Below are 14,255 nucleotides of genomic sequence, written 5' to 3' on the forward strand. Positions count from 1 at the left end.
ATTACACATGCTGTAAATTTAAATGTAATAAAGAAAATGTTTATCAAGTATAATTAGGTAAAACAATGAGAGAAAATTTCTCTGTGATTAATGTGCCTTCTGATCCATGCAGGTTCTATATTGAGATTCTCATTTCCATTGTTGCTATGCTGTTTCAAGTTGACAGATAAAGTTAACTAGGACTTTCTATTCCTTGTCAGCATGACACACAGACACATCACCTGAATGCCATAACCATTTATTTCTTGTTCCCCAATTCTTATGTGAATATCATAATATAAAACACAGTGTAAGTTTTAAAAATCCCACAATCTTTAAAAATTACAACACTTCAAAAGTTCAAGGTCTCTAAAAAACAAACAAAACAAAAGTCTACTCATTGGGTCTGGTAAAACAAACTAAAAAAATTAGATTTTTTTTATTCCACAAGAGAAGAGCTGGGGCACAGAAATTTCTAGATGGGAAGAATACCAAAATGCAGCTTATTAATCCAAATTCCTACAGTTCAATGTTCAGCACCTGATACTCATGTGATCTTCTGGAATCCAAATGGATGGGGCATTCCTCCCTCTCCAGCTCTGCCCTGTACAACACATGCAGTGCAGCTCTTCTCAGGGTTAGTCTGGTTCCACTCCACATCTGTGCTTCACCTCAGTAGATGGACCATGGTCTTGCCATCTGCAGTATTCTGTGGCACTCTTTTCACTTCCTCTTCCACAGGGTTCCCTAAGTCCTGAGGGGAGGAATTGGAGTGGATATGTCACGTTTAGGGTTGAGTGTTCCAAGATCTCTTACTCTCTGACTATAATCTACTGAGGGTCTCTGTATTTGTTCCCATCTGCTGCAGGAGAGGGCTGAGAAAGGCATTATCTATGAGTACAGCAGAATATTGTTAGGAGTCATTTTATTGCTATGTTCCTTAAGCAGAACAGTAGTATTTGGTTTTCCCCATGGACCCTGGCCTGTCTAGTCTCAGGTCTAGTCCACCCATGCAGTGCTGGGTATGGGTTCCATCTTATGGAATGAGCTTTTAATCAAGTCAGATATTGGTTGGTTTCTCCCACAAGCTTTGTTCCACTACTGCACCATCATATCTTGGATGCAGTCACCATTGTAGCTGGGTTGGTGTTTACTTTTCTCCTTTGATAGTGAGCAGAGTACCTTCCAGTGCCAGGAAATCTAGTCCATATGTGATGAGGGATCTAGGGAGACATCAGCTTGACTTGAACTCATGTTCAATGAGTTGTGTTGGTGTCATCTTCAAGAATAGCACCATCCTGTCATTTTATGGAGAGCAACCAATAGCCTTACAATACCTTGGGTTGTCTGGGGTCCCACTGGACCCATTTGGCCAACAAGTTGACTAAATGTACCCCATTGCTAGTATTGAAAGATTCATTTGGTGACAAGAGATATCCAGTTCACCATCCTCTGGCCCTCTGCAGCAGTACCCCTGCCCCTCTGACCACCACTGTCATCTTTTGTCTGCACAGGAGACAGTATCCCATCAACACAGGGTCTTGGAATAGATATCAGTATACTACAGGAGGCAGGCAGACCTCCAATCACCCTGGATATCCACTGTTGTTGGTCTACAACCAGGAGCAGCTGTTTCTCATTTGATGTTATTCTGCAAAACTTAGAGAATAGGTAAATTTTTATCCCTAAAAACATGAGGTATCTCTAATTCTTATAGTCTAGGGTCTCTTAAAAACATGGTTGTATCACTGGAGGTTTACAGAGAATGTCTACAAACCAAATAGGAAAAAATTAATTAGGGCTATTCATGTCTAAGTAATGACATCAAAGGGATGAAATGTCTACTGATCTAGTGCTCAATAATGCTAGCTAGTTTAATATTTTCTCTTTCATGTAGCTAGTAGCCATAAAAAAATCAGGTGGCTAAGAAGTGGTTCAGAGGATGACAGCACAGGCTGCTCCTCAAGAGGTCCTGAGTTCAATTCCCAGAATCCACAAGGTGACTTGCAGCCGTCTTCAGTGGGGTCTAAGTTACTGTTGCCACTCTGTGGGTTTGGTCCTGGGTTTCGGCACCAAAATGTGAGTTTTGCAACTCTGGGAAGGGTATCCTGACTAAGTCAGGCAACACCTGGAGCTGCTAAGACAGCTCTGACAGCTGGAGCTGTGATGACTGTACAGGTCTCCAGAAACTTCTCTATTTGGGTAGGGGTGATATGATCCAACTGTATTTAGCAGTTGCTAAGATATGGTACACTGTGTCCATTGTTGGAGGTTGTGAAATGATGCTATCCAAATCATTGAGAATCAAACAATTAATGTGTGTTCTATAATCTTTTCAGGAAATGAAAACATTGATTAAAAGGGTGTCTGGGAAGATCAAGAAAACCAGAGATAAATAAGGCACAATAGAGGTACAGCCTTCCCAGACTGGTGGGACACAGTGTTTCACAGATGCAGCTAGTCCTGATTGTGCACTTGGCTTTGTCCTTCAATTCCCGTGTGCTGTACCAGTTGGATCATATCACCCCTACCCAAATAGAGAAGTTTCTGGAGACCTGTACAGTCAGGATACCCTTCCCTGCTGAGCAGCTCCAGGCCTGAATCTCCCGAGCAGTCGGAATACCTTCGCTTCCAGTACTGAGCTATGTCATCAAAGCTCGAGGTATCCAGGATACCTTGCCCTCCAGGGCTGAGCTGTTTCGTCACAGCTCCAGCTGTCAGAGCTGTCTTAGCAGCTCCAGGTGTTGCCTGACTTCCCAAGTCAAAAACAAAAGGTAAACCAAGGAAACCCTCAAGGCACACCATAATGAAGGCTCTCAAGAGGAATGGGAAGACAACACAATGGGTTTCTGATCCGTGTGGAAAGATGCTGCAATCTGAGACACACGGCAGTCACTAGTGACAGATGTTCAGAATGGCTGGCTGCAGAAGGAATACGAGAGTGGACGTGGGCTGGTGACAGGGCTCACACAGACCAGCTCTCTAGGTTCTTTCTCCCAACAGGAAGACAAGACATTAATTCTTCATGCTGGCTAGTGAGATACTGCCCAGGACACAATAAAAACCACACTAAGACCACGGCTTACGAAATGCACTGGGAGGCACTTGACAGATCATGTTCTCACCACCAAAGGGCAGAGCCTACCTGCAGGAAGCTGTCTTGGCAGCAGAGGAACTTGTTCTTCTTCATGATGACCTCAGTGGTCAAGGTGAGCTCGTTCTTACTGAGAGCAGGTTCGCTCTGACATGGAAACACTGCCTGAGTACAGAAAGGACATGGCATTACATATGCCTGATGAGGGGGAGGGAGAGTACTAGGCAGAGGAATTTACCAGACATAAAACTACTCTGAGATTTTAGCAATCTGTCTCTTTCTTTGCTAACAAACTCTAGACTCCACTTTTCATCTGAAAATGAAAAGCAGATAAACTGATACTCTGCCTTTTGTTAGTTTGTCTGAGATAGACTCGGGTAGCTCAGGCTAGCCTCAGGCTCACTATGTGGATTGCCTTGTTTGCTCCCTGGATACACACTTTATGGTGGAATCAGTATCCATACTGTATCCATGCTGTCATGCATTTAGCTGTCCTTAAAATATGGTACTCTATAGACACACTTTCATGAATTGGTCATAAGGACTGAACTATTGAGAAATGCACCTTTCCTGCTCTACAGACTCTCAGGAAATAAAACCATTCATTAAGAGACTGTAAAAGAAATCAGGAAACCCAGAGCTATCTACCTCTGTTTTTTTTTTTGCAATACAGCATTATTGATAACCACATAACAAAGATAAGGGCCTTCCAAGTCACTTTGGGAAATACCTTTATGTAGATACTGTTGGCCTTGACCATGCATTTGGTGTACTTATTTTTCTTTTTAGATTTATTTTTATTTTATGTGAATGGGTGTTTTTCCCATTGTACATCTGTGCTAGACATGGCTGCAGTTCCTGAAGAGGACAGAAGAGGGCAACAGATCCCATTGTAGCTGGTTGTTAGACACCATGTGAGAGAGCACCAAATGCTCTTAACCTTTGAGGTCTCTCTCCAGCTCCTGCAGTTGGCTTTTGACTTTCCAGCCCTGTGTGCTGTATTGGATGAACTGAATCACCTCCGATCAAAGAAAGAAGTCTCTGGAGACATGTAGGGATGGGTACATTAGGTAGGCATGCTAATTGAGGCAGCCTGGTACCTATGCAGGGCTCTGGTGTCCCCACTGATCTCTGTGGGTTCAGGATCATGCTCCAGCATTACTAATAGTCAGTGTTGGAGAAGATCTGTCACCTCTCATCTAGGACGACAATGTAGATTAGGCACAGCTGATGAAATGCAGAATTGAGATGACCTTCCTTGGGCCTGGGTGTGGGGTAAGAAATTCTTGATAGCAATAAAGATCTCCAACTAAGCAGTGTTGGGAGAAAGCTCCAGGGCAGGTACAGTGCATGGAGACTGCAGCAGAGGACACAAGTTTCTGGTGGAGAGCATGCCCATGCAAGCCTGGGACATGAGAGGGACAGTTGAAGCTCTCCTTGGTCATGGCAGATCTCAGAGTATATTGAGGAAGAGTTTCTTCTAGGTGACAGTTTTATAATTATAGAGCCCTCTGGAGCAGGATGGACTTATGAGACTGGAGATGAGTCAGAGAGTTTAAGTGTGGAGGAAGTCATCCTGTGCGTTCACAGACAGGTGCTGACAAACCTGGGCTTTTACAACCTTAGCAGCCAGAGAAATGGGGTAGAGGCTTTGGTTACTCTCTGTCACAGGTAGCCTCTTTTTGAGCTGACCCTATCACAAAATGGGCCATCTATAGACACACTGGAAACCAGGTGAGACTTGGGTAGGCCATTCTACCAAGTGACAACCATACTGTGTGGGTCTCCTTGGTCATCTTCTCAGTATCTGGAAGGAACTTGGGGCCAGGTATGACTTACTCACCTGTACGTCCTCAGGATAGTGTTTGGCTGGTTTTGTAAATGCCACCATATGGGTAGATTAACCTGGCTTTTTCTACTGACAGTTGTGCAGGTAGATAATAGTTTCATATCAACATTTCTCACTCTAAATAGTCCTTATTTCACAGTGTAGCCTGTGGACCTTCCTTTTATCTTTCAGGTAACTAAACTTTTCCAGTCTTGAAAGCATTCTGTCAGCCATTCTCTTGGACAAGTCTTTGGGTGCCCAAGTTGACAGCTGACAGTCTTCATCCAGCCTGCCTTTTAATTGTTGAAGAAGATGAATCAAGGTTCAGACCCGGGATGTGACTTAGTGGTCTAGCAGTTGCTTATCATGCACAATGCCCAGGATTCAACCCTAGCTTTAGTGGCTAGAGGCGAAGAAAAGTTGAGAACCCAGTTACATCCAGAGTGTATTTGACAACCAAAGTGGAAGCTCCACAGAGGATTTTTATTTCTCTAACCTCCTGCCACCCCATAGCTCCCTCTATGAAATGAGTTTGTTGAATGTATTTTAACTAAAGTAATCATTCAGTCTTGGGATGAAAAAGAATCTACTCTATATGAATAAACACTGATGTATACATATTGAGAACATACATACAGGTACATAGCTTATTCAATTCCATGGTGGAGGAGACTGGCTGGTAGGATTGCTCAGTGGGTAAAGGTACTTGATGACAAGCCTACAGTTCTGATTTCTTCCCTGGGACCCCCATGGTAGAAGGAGACAACAAACCTTCCAGAAACTGTCCACTGATCTTTATATGTGTGCATGTGCACTCACACACCAACAATACTATTTTGAAAATGACTCAGAACACCATGGTGAAAACATGTGTCTGCAGACCTGTCAGTGATGTCTTGTTGTGTCTTGATTGTAAACATTGAAGGGGTTGGCTACTTTATCTACACCCTGAAACCTGTCAATGTGACAGTTTTCAGGGAGACTGATTTGCATTATCACCATGGAGAACACAAGTGTTCCATGTATTACATGCTGCAGTTCTCAAGGCGAGCAAAAGCCTCTTCTCCTGGAGAGACAGCCAAGAGTTAGGGGTCACTATTGAGAGAAAAAGTCTGCACCTTTTCTTGACCACGTTTCCAAATGATCAGACAGGTTTTTGTGCCAGGTCTCACATTGGAACTCAGTCCATTAGGTTTCCTTCTGTTCTCTCATCAAATTGATTGTAAATGGGCTACAATTCCCTAAGTTGCCTTTCTCACTGACCCAGACAGCACGCAAGCACTCCTAGGTTAAGTGTATTCCTGATGGTCACTGATGGCAACAGAATCAAGGGCATAGTGTCCCCAGTTCTTACAGTCACCCAAAGTTACCCAGGAGCTTCCTGGTGTGTCCTTCTTGCCAGATAGTTCAGTGTACCATTCCTGACCTGGGCTCCTTGACCAGTCCGAAGCTCACTATAAAGACACTTTGTGCCCCTGAGACAGAAGCCGGGATAGCCTCACCTGTGCCCATGTCTTGGCTTCCCTAGGAACAGCTTCTCTGATGGGCAGCAGCTCCTGGCTCCCATGCCTGCACCATACAGTGTGGGACCTGAGGAGTGTTTGTATTTCACAAATAGTGTCAGCACCATTCCTTCGGGACTGGAACAGGCCCTAGCCAGGTGTCCTTGCTTCATCCGTACATCAGCTGCCATGGCATCTCCATACTTCTTCACATTTGAACTCATGGAAATACATTAGTATTTGTCCATTGGAGCGATTTGGACTTTTGTTGGTTTACTTTTGTTCCCAAGAAGCTATAGGAACCAAGAAAGCTGTCCTCAAAGCATCACCTGAAAAACAGGTTAAGTGAATGTGGCCATCTGGAATATGTAACTGAGCTGAGATCTTTGTGACTCCCAATCTCCTCCAAAAGGTCTTCTATATCTCTATGCATAAGCGTTTTTATTGTTTGGTTCTGAGTGTGTCTCAGAGACAGTTTCCTGCATCAAAGTCAGGCCAGTCCCTGTGGTCTGTTGGAGACTCGCTGGAACTTAGAGCCTACTTTAGATGGCCTGGATGATGCACAGCTGGTCCAGGTCACCTGCACTGCCTTATGCTGTCATCCACACTCCTCTGAGATGTGAGCAGTCTATCCCACCACCTGGAGCCAAAGAATGCACAGGGCGACCGCTTGTATGTCCAGGCAGACACCAGCTGCAAAGTGGAAGGGACCTGAAGATGTGGGCATTTGCCCAGGATGCCAACAGTCAGCTTTGGAAGACTAAATTCCCTGACAATAGAAAATGGACTGTGAAGAGGCAGGCAGAGGACCTGGACTAATTCTTCAATCACTTCTCAGGCATCCAACAATTATTTCCCATTACCAGGATCTCTTGACATCTGGGGTCCATGCATCACAGGAGAGCAATGAAAGTCACTGTCCTGGAGGGTTCGCTCCTGAGTCAATGTGCTCTTTGTGCTGAATGAGTTCAGTGTGGTTGGCCCAGGGCCATGGAGAAATGGCCATGGCCATAGCTCCCTCCCTCTGGAAAACGTTCTGTGGGCCTGTTCTTCTTGCCTTTCCTGCCTACATGGATTGATTATGTTCCTCCTTCTCACTGGACAGTGAGGTCACAAGAAGTAGGTATTTGATCCTGCTTTTGGTGCTGTGTACCCCAGGATCGCTTCTGTAATGTTTCAAGTGGTCTAGTTCTCCCAATCTCTCCAAGAAACAACAGTCTATCCTGCTGTGGTGGCACATGCCTTTAATACCAGGGGAGAGAGAAGCAGGTGATCTCTATGAGTTTGAAGACAGCCTGGTGTACATAGAGAGTTCCAGGCCAGCCAAGTCAAAGGGTTGAGTAACTAAAAAGGTATATATGCAAAAGAAAAAAACAAAAGCAAGATATCAAAATATTGAATCAATCTTTCCTAAAACAAATACATTCTTCAGACTTCACCTAGTTGATTTTCTAAGCTCTGAGTTCCTGTTGCTAAGGAGCTCAGTTTGGCTATGGGTGTTTTGAGCAGCCATGGAGTATGTTTTTCTTCTATGCTGACATGGTTTTATTTCTAGCCCAGGCTAGCTCTTCAACTCCAGGTCCTTCTTCTTCAGCCTTCCCAGTGCAAGGATTGTAAGCTTGTACCAACCACACCTAGTTCCAAATCAGCAATTTCTGACCTGATTTTTTTTATACCCAAGTCACAGGCTTCATGGAGGCAGAAGGATTGCCTAAGACCAAAGCAAACCTATTCCACACTGAGATTTGTAGATTAGGGCTGCATTATCTCTGCATCCACCAGGCTGACCTTCAGAGCATCAGTGATGTGAAAATAAACTTTTCTTCATTCTCTCCTACTAAATGAGCTATCCAGAGTCATAACAAAGGATCCAGGCCATTGAGTAATATAGACTCAGGCTTTCAACACTCATGGACATATCTTCCATGAGATCCAGAGAGAGCCACAGAGTTTTGTGTGTGTGTGTGTGTGTGTGTGTGTGTGTGTGTGTGTGTGTGTGTGCAGCTGCTTTCCTGCACAGCTCTCTGAGAAGAAATTCCAGGAGCACAAATACAAAACATAGCAAGGAAGAGTGGAATGGAACGGGGGCCAACACCTGGCCATTCTGCTTGAGACCTACTTGAAATGAGAGTTGTGTCCTGTCAGGAGCATGACAAGTGTCCTGGTGGATGATTGCACAGAAGTGTTCCTATCTGCTTTGGGTGCAGGTCAGTGTGTGACATTCTGGGAATGAGCTGGCATGGGTCAGTGTGATGATAGAAAGGAGCACATTACACGTTGGGAAGTCACCCCCTAAGTACTTCCTGGTACCCCCAGCCCTGCTGCAACCTCCCACTCCCAGGGTCACCCCACCAAACATGGTGTGTTGGTCTAAACCCTGGGTGCCATTCTCTCAGCTCTGTGGCTTTCAGATCATGCTGCTGCATCCAGGCCCTGACTCCCGTAGACAGACTCTGCACAGCAGCAGGCCTCATCAAGGTGAAGAGAGAGGTCCTGCTGAAACTGAGGGGTGTTCTTCTAGCTTCCAAACCCTCCCTCTGGGTCCTCCTTCTCTTAGACACAAAGACCAGAGGATGTGCCCTGAGCAGAGGACAAAGGATGCTCATCCTTGCAAAGCACATGGCCGCCATTTTACTTGCTAAGCCTCTGAGGTGTGCCAAAGAGAAGTTCCTTCATGATGGAACTTGTCAAATGGCTGGACATCTTAGTCTCTCATGTCATTCCCATCCTCTAAAGTTAAAGTGTGTTAGGATCCTTTTTAAATTTGATTTGTTTGGATTCTCACATTCTGCAACATTACTGACCCTCTTTTCTTATATATTGTCTGCAATATTTTCTTTCTTATAAAGTGTGTCCTGGATACTAAAGTAAAGCTAGACTCATTCCCTCTTATCTGATATTTTTTTCATTTTTCCTTGCAGGATTTCTTTAGCAGAGTCCTGTTTGAAAATATAGTAAAAGTGTTTGTGTTCAATTTCCAAGATTATGGGGCAAAATAATTTCTCCCTATGATGCTTGCTCTAGGCTTTTCTTGTGACTTTGTGTGTGAATTTCCTTGGAGGATATAAAAATCCATCTGCCTCCAAAGAGAGATGTTGCCACCAGACAAAAGAGAGCCTTGTACAAATGCAGCTTGGCAAGCAGTAGTGATTTTTCCATCATATGTCATCTTCAAATCAATACGTACCCCATAATTGCATGAATGGAAGCAGCCATCATCCTACAGCACCCATCAGGTTGCTACTTTATGTGGCTCTAAGTCTGTAAAGGATGGACACAAACCCAATTTACATCACGACCCAGTGTTCAACAGCAGAAGTGACTACACACTCAGCATAAAGCACAAACAAAACACACGTGTGTGTGTGTGTGTGTGTGTGTGTGTGTGCCCTCTATCTTGTTCTTATCAGGGATTCTGCTGGCCTCAGCAAATCTTTCAGATATGGAAGGATGGATTTGTAATGATACAATCTAGAATACCAATTCAATATGCAGACAACAGCTAAGTGGGGGCCTGCTGCAAGGGGCAGTTATGCTGGCTAGGATACAGTGGACTAGACTCCTTAAATGTACTTCATAAGGTGATAGCAATCCTCTTTCTTATCTTGCTCAGTTCTTAATCATAAATACATTTAGTAGATTGCTATTGCCTTTGCTGATGGGGCATTCACATCATTATTTTCCTTACTTTATTTTTATGACATGTTATAATAACATACATTTTTAGGGTTCTGCACAGAAAACTGCAAGTTTGATACACTCAGCTTATTAAGTTTCATATAACACTCATAATACAATACCACAATCAAGGTAACATTATTTCCAGGATACATGATCCTACCCCTGCCCCCACACACACACATACATACACATACGGAAATAAGGACTCTTGAATGTGTGGAATGATGTACATACCAGTAGGTATTAATTAACACACATGAGTTACAGTAAAACTGTGTACAACCCTGCTCTAACATGGTGTGTGGTGTGTTTTATATGTTACAGGGTTCAATTTGACAGTGTTACATTGAGTAAGTTTTCATCCATGTTCAAGAGGATTATTATTATTCTGAGGTCTTAGTTTCTTTTGATGCTTTGGTATAGTTTTCCTGTAGTGACAATCCAACCTATAAGAAATGCCATCATGAAGCCGGTAAATATGTTTTGATCTGAGAAACCAACATAGAGGCTGACAAGTTTGCATTCCCACCAGCAGTGGAGGAATGTTCCTCTTGCTCTATATCCTTGCTAGCATGAGCTGTCACTTAGATTAATAGATTTTATTATTCACATATACTTTTTTTCTATTTCTTTGTTCTTCTCTCATACAATACTTCCTGACTGCAGCATTACCTCCCTCTCCTCCTCCCAGCAAAACCCTCCCCTATCCTCTTCCCCACATCCACTGCTCCTCCCTTTCCCTTCTGAAAAAAGCAGGCCTCCCAGGGATGTAGTGGGTAGCTGTTCCTGCTTTGACCTTGAAGCACTGCCCCTAGTGAGGCAGCAGGTAACTGCCACACCTACCTATGACTTGCTCCTGAGGGGTGGCTGACAGCGCAGTCCTTGAGACCTGAGATGAATATGTGCCAGCTCTCTTGGCTCCTCGTGATGCTGGATGCTGGACTGCAAACCAAGTAAGAGTTCTCCAGAGAACCACATGGGACTGCACCTCCCCTCTCCTGTAACTGACCTCTTTATTGATTGTAAGTCACCCTGAAATAAACCTCTTTTAACTACCAGATGAGTTAACAAGGAGTTGCCTTGTTAATTGCTGCTATACAGAAATATCAATCCAATATATGCAATAAGACTACACAAACCCTCATATCAAGGCTGGATGAGGCAACCCAGTAGGAGTAAAAGGATCCTAAGAGCAAGCAAATGTGTCAGAGACACCCCTACTCCCACTTTTAGGAGTCCCACAACATCACCAATCTAATAACCATAGCATATATGTGGAGGACCTAGTGCAGACCCATGCAGGCTCCCTGAGTCTCTGTGAGCCCCTATGAGCTCTGCTTAGTTGATTCTGTGGGCCATGTTCTTGTGCTGTCCTCGACCCCTCTGGCTCCTACAATCCTTCCTCCCCCTGTTCTGTTCTGACTAATGTCTGGCTGTGGGTCAGCTGCTGGAGGAAGCCTCTCTGATGATGACTGGGCTAGGCACTGATCTATGGGTATAGCATAATATCATTAGGAATGATTTGATTTACTTTGTGGGTGGATTGGAATAGGAGGGATCTGGTAGGGGGAGGAGCAGAGGGAAAGAGTACAAGGAGAGATGTATGGAATAGGAGCTCATGTAGGGGCCTAGCGTGGAAACCTAGTGCACAGGAAACTTCCTGAAACGTATAAGGGTGACCCTAATGAGGACTCCTGGTAATAAACCATCCATCCTCTGTAACCAGGCAAGGCTCCTGGTAGTGGGACTTGGACACCAACCCATACACAAAAGCCTTTGACCCATCCTTTTCTACCCACAAGGAGTGCTGGGGCTACGGTGACTCACAGCTTGCATGTGTGGCCAACCAATGACAGGTCTAACTTGAGGCCCAAATCAAACACAAAAACCAAACTGACAAAAAAAGTCAATGATTGATTCACATGCTTTTTGCAAAAACTATTTTCATAACATATAATTTCCTCTTGGGGGCCAGAGATGTGGCATGGTCATTAAGAGCATTTACTGTTCTTCCAAAGGACCCCCAGTTCAGCTCCTAGTACCCATGTCAGGTATCTCACAACTACAGGTAACTCTGTCTCCACAGAACCAGATACCCTCTTTTGGCCTCAACACACACACACACACACACACACACACACACACACACACACACACACACAAAATGCAGAAAAAGGAAAGAAAAAAGGAATACCATTGTTCCAAATCCATCCTTACATTTCTTTTCCTTTCCTTTTCTTTTCCCTTCATCATCCTCCCAACTCGATTCATTTGTTTGCTTGCTTGTGTGTTTATGGTACTGATAGAGTCCAAGGGCTTGTGTGTGTCCCACCTCCATGTCTTCCCCCATCACATGTCGGTCCTGTGGCTCTGTACCCTGAGCAATATTACTCACGCTGGACCCCCTAGGGGCATCCTCGGGCTGCCCTGGCTAGGACACATTCCCTCCCTTGACGAAGGGGTTAGTGCTGTCGACAACCATCTTCTTGGGTTTTCCCCTCCAAATAAATATCTTGTGTGAGGTGCATTGTATGGTGTGACTTTGTGGTATTTCTTGTCTCCTGATTGCCAGGATAACTTTCAGAGTAGAGCTGTAACACTCGCATTGGGAAACCTTCCCCTACCAGAGCAGAACTGTGACATTTCCAAGAGGAAACCTTGCCTGAGAGGGCAGAGTTATGACACTTCTGTTGGGGAAGCCATTCCCATCAAAGTTGTAATATTAAACTAAGTCTCAAGTAGAGGCCGGAGGAGGAGGGAATTCCTGGAACCCATGAAGCCCTGAAAGAACAGATCAGATATCCTCAAGCTGGTGCTGTGGATATCACTCTGTATGCTGTAAATGTGTTGCTCTGATTGGTTGATAAATAAAATGCTAATTGGCCAGTAGCCAGACAGGAAGTATAGGTGGGATAAGCAGAGAGGAGAATTCTGGGAAGATGAAGGCTGAATCAGTAGATGCCAGCCCACCATCCAGGGAGCAGCATGCAACGGCACACAGGTAAAGCCACAGAACACGTGGCAAAATATAGATTAACAGAAATGGACTGAGTTTAAATGTAAGAGGTAGTCAGTGGTAGGCCTGAGCTAATGACCAAGCAGTTTTAATTAATATAAGCTTCTGTGTGTTTACTTGGGGGATGTGAGTAGCAGAGATTTGTCCTGAACTCTGGCAAGCTAGACCTTGGTGATACCCAGGGTAGTTAATCTACCTGTTATTAGCATCAATATCCATGGAACCTAAAGGAATTAAGTGAGGGTGAAGTTCAGCAACACATTATCCTGAGAGGGGTCTTTTATCTATCATCCTGTGCCTCTTGCTGCCCTGATTCTACTCAGAATAAAATTAAAGCACTCCCAGCCCAGTAGCTGCAGATTGATAATTCCTGGATCTCTGCCAAACTAACCCTCAGAAATCCTTCTCTGTGTCTGCTATTTATGAACCTAGAGAAGCACGATAGACCCATTGTTTCCCAGAGGCTCCCAGCTGATGAGCCCCATTACTGAAGGCCCAGCTCAAGGCCTACCTCCTCCAGGAAGCTCCCCATCCCCTGCACAAAACTCACTGTACCTTTCCCTGGAACATTTATTTCTTGATGTTTTATCCTGAGACAGATGGCCAGCTTCCTTCTGCCACTCTCTCTTCTCTAGGCTGTCCATTCTCTCTCTCAAGTAGCTTTCTCAGTCTCACCAACGTTTCTTTGTGAACTCCAGAGGCATTTTACAAATGCCCCAAATGGCAGTTGGTGTTGCCTCAACAGTGGTGACATCAAAGAGGATGCTCAGGGCTCTCCAGGGTACAGTAGAATGTTCAGGGAAGGTACTGTTAGGGTCACTGCCAACAGCACTCATCTACCTGCTAACTAGTTATTCCCCAATTAACTAGTAGTTACGCTTTTCAGGAGCCTTCCCAGAGACACAGGAGATGCCATTCAGCACCTCCTCCTTACAAACCCAGAGATCTCTCTTTGACTCATTAGAACCTTTTCACTACTTATCTGTAGGGAGTTGAAGACTTAGTTTCCAGAAACAGCCCAGGAAATGGCACTTCCCTTTTTTAAAAGCTCTAGTCAATAAGATGAGAAATAAAGATTGCTAAGAAATTAGGTTAGGATGATGGGGAGGAAAGCCTAGTCTCCTGTAGTGAATATTACAGTGAGTACTATCCATA

General features: G+C 44.4%; 1 long non-coding RNA gene across 1 annotated transcript; it reads right to left on the reverse strand.

The window, feature by feature from the left end:
• Positions 1-222: 222 nt before the first annotated feature.
• Positions 223-13,879, reverse strand: LOC131919569 (uncharacterized). The gene is made up of 3 exons (XR_009381291.1): positions 13,656-13,879; positions 3,125-3,238; positions 223-733 (listed from the first exon to the last, which is right to left on the reverse strand). It is a non-coding gene; the product is annotated as an uncharacterized LOC131919569 (long non-coding RNA).
• Between the last annotated feature and the right edge of the window lie 376 nt (positions 13,880-14,255).

The sequence above is a fragment of the Peromyscus eremicus genome, chromosome 9 (genome assembly GCF_949786415.1).
Source record: "Peromyscus eremicus chromosome 9, PerEre_H2_v1, whole genome shotgun sequence".
Taxonomy (NCBI): Eukaryota; Metazoa; Chordata; class Mammalia; order Rodentia; family Cricetidae; genus Peromyscus; species Peromyscus eremicus.